The following is a 4803-nucleotide window of genomic DNA, read 5'->3' on the forward strand; positions in this document are numbered from 1 at the left end:
CTTAACTTTGCGAGTATCATGAGTTGATTATTTTAAAACCAAGACAAATTAAATCACTGTGTATTTCCAGTGCTTTCAAAACGTAAACCTATCATCCAAAATAACAAAATGCCCCATGTTTTCAGTATAGATCATGTTTAGATTAAAGTCTAATAGCAGCACTGAAGTAAGTTTTCCCTTGCTGTACAGAAAGAAACAAACGTCACACATAATATAGGAAGAGGTAGAAAACCATGTCTTAATACAAAACATGGGAAGAGAGAAATAAAAATGGAAATGTTGGAAACACTCAAGATGTCATGTGGAAATTGTGGCGCAAGAAACAGAAAGAACATTTCAGGTCAATGACCTTTTGAAAAAGTAAGAAAACAAGTTTTTTTTTAACGCAGAGAGGGAGAGAGGTAGAAAACACAAGGGGAATAACTGTGATGGGATGGACATCAAGATTGGCTGGGTGATGCAAATGCTGTTGGTGCCGCCCTATAAACATGTTAATCATTGCTGATTGTTTGGAGGAGTGTTAATAAAGGACAATGTATGAAGGCTGTTATATTAGAAAAACATGTAGAAAAGAACAGTTTCTAGAAATATGAAGTAAAACAGAAAGTTGGAAATACTCAGCGGATCAAGAGGCATCTATGGAGAGAGTAAAACTGAGTTCATGTTAAGGGTACATAATCTTGCATCAGAAAGACCTAGTTATGTTACACTTCTTTGCAACAGCATAGGAAGCCAAAGACATACAGACTACAGCCAGAGTGGGATGGGGAATTAAAGTGGCAAACAAGTGGAAGCTCAGAACATATATATTCTACAAAGCAGTCACCGAATCACCCAGTAATTCATTCACAGTTCTTCCAATTTAATGTTCTCCTCTATAATGGTGAATTTTAATGCAGAATGGGTGAATACTTTGCACAACACATCCATTCAACCTGCAAGGCATTCTCTATTAGTTCAAATTTTCAGTAATTGCTGCATCTACATCTCACGGTTCCACAATGTTTCTCACTCTATGACCCTTATTCAACTCCCTCTAGTTTTACCCTCCTCCAAAGAGATCAACAACGATCGACTAACAAAAACCAGTTGCTACAATAATTCAGCGGGTCAGACAAAATCTCTGGAAGTCATGGATAGATGATGTTTTGGGTCGGAACCTTTCTTCAGACTCTGAAGGAATCCAGCACTTTGTGTTTTGTTCAAGATTCCAGCATCTCTTGTTCCTTGTTTGTCAATAATTAACCAGCATTCATTATATTTTTAAAAGGCACCAACATTTCTGTCACCTGGACAACCTTGGTCATAATCCCATCACAGATATTTTCTTTATTCTCTTCACCCGTTGTCCACTCTAAACTTCAGACACACTTGATTTCTCACTTTTACAGTTCTAATGAAGATTTGTTGGTATAAAAATATATATTTTGTTTTCTCTCTTCACATTCACTACTTGACCTGCTTAATATTTTCTTTATTGTTTATTTTAACACTATCGTTTGCCATTTTGCTTTTCGTTGGAAAGAATGGACTCAGCTTCTTGAAATGGGTTTATGTTCCTTAAATAAATTACCTACATCTGTCAAAGAAGCAAGACGTGTTGCCTCAGCCAATTTAACACAGAACTGTCTTGATTGCTGTCTGTTGTGGCAAAGGTTTTCATTGATAAAAGCATTATTAATTTGACATAAAATGTTTACTTTCATTTGGGGCTGACCAGGTACCATGGGTAATTTTGTGGGCATTAGTCAGTATCTCCTGTGACTGATGAATTGTCATGGCATGTTTGGGTAGATTCATCAATTTTTACAGAATGATTAAGTAGTACATGCATTAGTACATTGCTGCTTTGTTTTCATAAGTTTAGGAAGAGGGGAATCTATCTTCATGAGATGATTTGTTCCAATAGTCAACCTAGCGATGGACTAGAATCATAAGAGCATTTAATGTTTCAATTTATAGGTGGGCTATGATGGCAAACGTATTAATCCCTTGAAGCATATGTTTCTGGTGGCAGTGAACTGCAACTTGGCCTTTAGGAAAAGCCATAAATGATCATAAAATCATTTCTCTATGATCTCATTAAACATTCTTCAACACCAGCTGACCTATTATTATGGCTGTGCAGAATACCAAATATAACCACAGAGTGTGTGGAATGTTAAGGAGAGAAGAGTGGGGAAAAATCGACAATGCCATACAATGTTATACTGTATTTGGTCTATTTAATATGATGTTATTCGTTCATGTGATCAGAGGATATAGTGACATCATCATGCCCTACCAACCTCTGTGCAAAAAACAACATACCCTGCACATCTCCATTAAACTCTCCCCTCTCACCTTATAGCTATACCCTCTAGTATTGGACATTTCTGCCCTGGGTAGAAATTATTTTATACCCTTTCTATGCCTCTGATCATTTTATATATTAGACAATAGACGATAGGTGCAGGAGTAGGCCATTCGGCCCTTCGAGCCAGCACCACCATTCAATGTGATCATCCACAATCAGTACCCCGTTCCTGTCTTCTCCCCATATCCCTTGACTCTGCTATCTTTAAGAGCTCTATCTAACTCTCTTGAAAGCATCCAGAGAACCGGCCTCCACCACCTTCTGAGGCAGAGAATTTCACAGACCCACAACTCTCTGGATGAGAAAGTATTTCCTCATCTCCATTCTAAATGGCTCACCCCTTATTCTTAAAATTCTATCAAGTTTCCCCTCAACCTCCAATGTTCCAGAGAAAACGATCCATGTCTATCCAACCTCTCTCTGTAGCTGAAACGCTCTAATCCCGGCAGCTTTCTGGTAAACTTCTGTTGCACCCTCTCCAACACTTCCACATCTTTCCTTTAATGGGGCGACTGGAACTGCACACAATATCCAAATATTAGTAAGGATGTTAAAGGTTATGGAAGAAGACATGAGAGTGGTGTTGAGGGGGGGAAAATCGATACCATGATTGAATGGCGGAGCTGACTCGATGGGCTGATTGGCCTAATTCTGCTCCTATGTTTTATGGTCTAATGGTATAGACAAATGATTAAGCATTGCAAATTGATAACTTCTCGCTGCTAGAGCTAGAAATAAACATACTCTTTTGAAGCCATTGTGCTCTGTAATTGTTTACTGCAAATAGAATTTACCTTCACCCCATTAATATTTGACAGCCACCTTGGACTGCATTCTTTGTGGTTTTACAAAAGGCTGGTGCAAGCTTTTCAGCATGATTATGGATGTTCCACAGTTTGTCCCAAGGAGAACGAGGATGAGAAGCAGATATGCTTTCGTCGGCTAGATAAACTGGTACAATTGTGCGAAGTGGCACTTTAGGTGATGAAATACCTGCTGTTCATGCAACCTCCATGGTTCACTGTCATTTATCACATTCACTATTGGATGATCCATTCAACCCTTTAACCATGTAATATGTCCAGATTTACTTCTTTAAAAACTGTATTGTGGACCAACGTTGTTAAATGCACAAGATTGAAGGTCACAGCTAAATTGCAAACAGTTTCACTGCCAACACGCGAGGGAAAGCAAATCTGTAGAAGGCATGCAATTGAGCTTATTATTACTATGCAGTCGAGGCAACAGCTCTTGAATCTCTTGCTTTATGTTCAGAAGCAATGCTTCCAGTTTATTGTCTGTTCTCAAGATTAGCATTCTAGCATTGACTTTGCTGTGAGAAGATGCAGAGACATCATCCGCATGAATTATTACCTTTTGGAATTGTCAAATAGTCATACAGCATGGAAGCAAGCCTTTCAGCCCAACTCATCCATTCCAATAAAGGTGCCCATCTATGTTAGTCCCATTTTCCCATTAGTACTCCCATCTATCTATATATATATAAAACTCAAATCCGTCTGTCCGCCTGCAGTACGGATCCCTTCCTGCCTTTTGATTCGTTGACGGCTGCTCCTTCCTCAGCTTCCAACACACTTCGATAAAAATGTTGCAAGACAGGAACACTGAACTTTTCACTGCTGCAGCAGGCAGGGATTTCTTTTTAAAGAGGCAGGGCAGTGCTGGAATCTTACTTTTGAGAACGGCTTCAGTTCCATTGGAGGAGACGGGTGCATGGTGGAATATTGGGTTGGGGGATCACACCATTGAGGGAGCAGACCCAACGGGTCTGCACTTGGTCCAGTTGCCATTAATATTGCCACTTCCATACCACAAAACCATCCTGATAATTCTAATTAAAATAATGAAGAATCTTGGAAAGGTAAAATAAAGCTATTTCTGAACAAGGTTGAGTGCAGTGAATGTTCAATGGTGATGGTGCAGGTTCAATGGTAGGGGCAATTAAGAGGTTCTTAGATAGGCACATGGATCTGCAAAGAATGGAGAGATAAGGCAGATGATATTTGTTTAGCCTGGTGGCATGTTTGGCACAGACATTGTAGGTTGAAGGGCTTGTTTTGGTGCTGTATTGGTCTATGTTCTGTTCTATAGCCCATTAATTTTTGCATGGTGCAAAAACAAAACTAACTTGTGCCAACGAGGAAAAAAGGGGAACTAAATATGTTCAAATGCGAGATGAGGTAGATAATTTCTATCTAAAATGGGAGCAGACTCATTTGAAGAATAAGCACCAGTTGGACTCAATGTACGGTCCCTTTTGCAGTATTTCAATGCAAGCAATATCTATAAACCCTGAAGAGTGATATTATTTCAGAAGCGTACCTCTGTCCAACAAGATCTGGTCCCTCATAGGCATGGTCGAGAGAGAAAGTGGGAAAGAGTCCTTGTGGTGGCAATTAATGAGTATGTTTATTATTTCTTGGCAC

Source organism: Leucoraja erinacea, chromosome 7 (genome assembly GCF_028641065.1).
Source record: "Leucoraja erinacea ecotype New England chromosome 7, Leri_hhj_1, whole genome shotgun sequence".
Lineage (NCBI taxonomy): Eukaryota > Metazoa > Chordata > Chondrichthyes > Rajiformes > Rajidae > Leucoraja > Leucoraja erinaceus.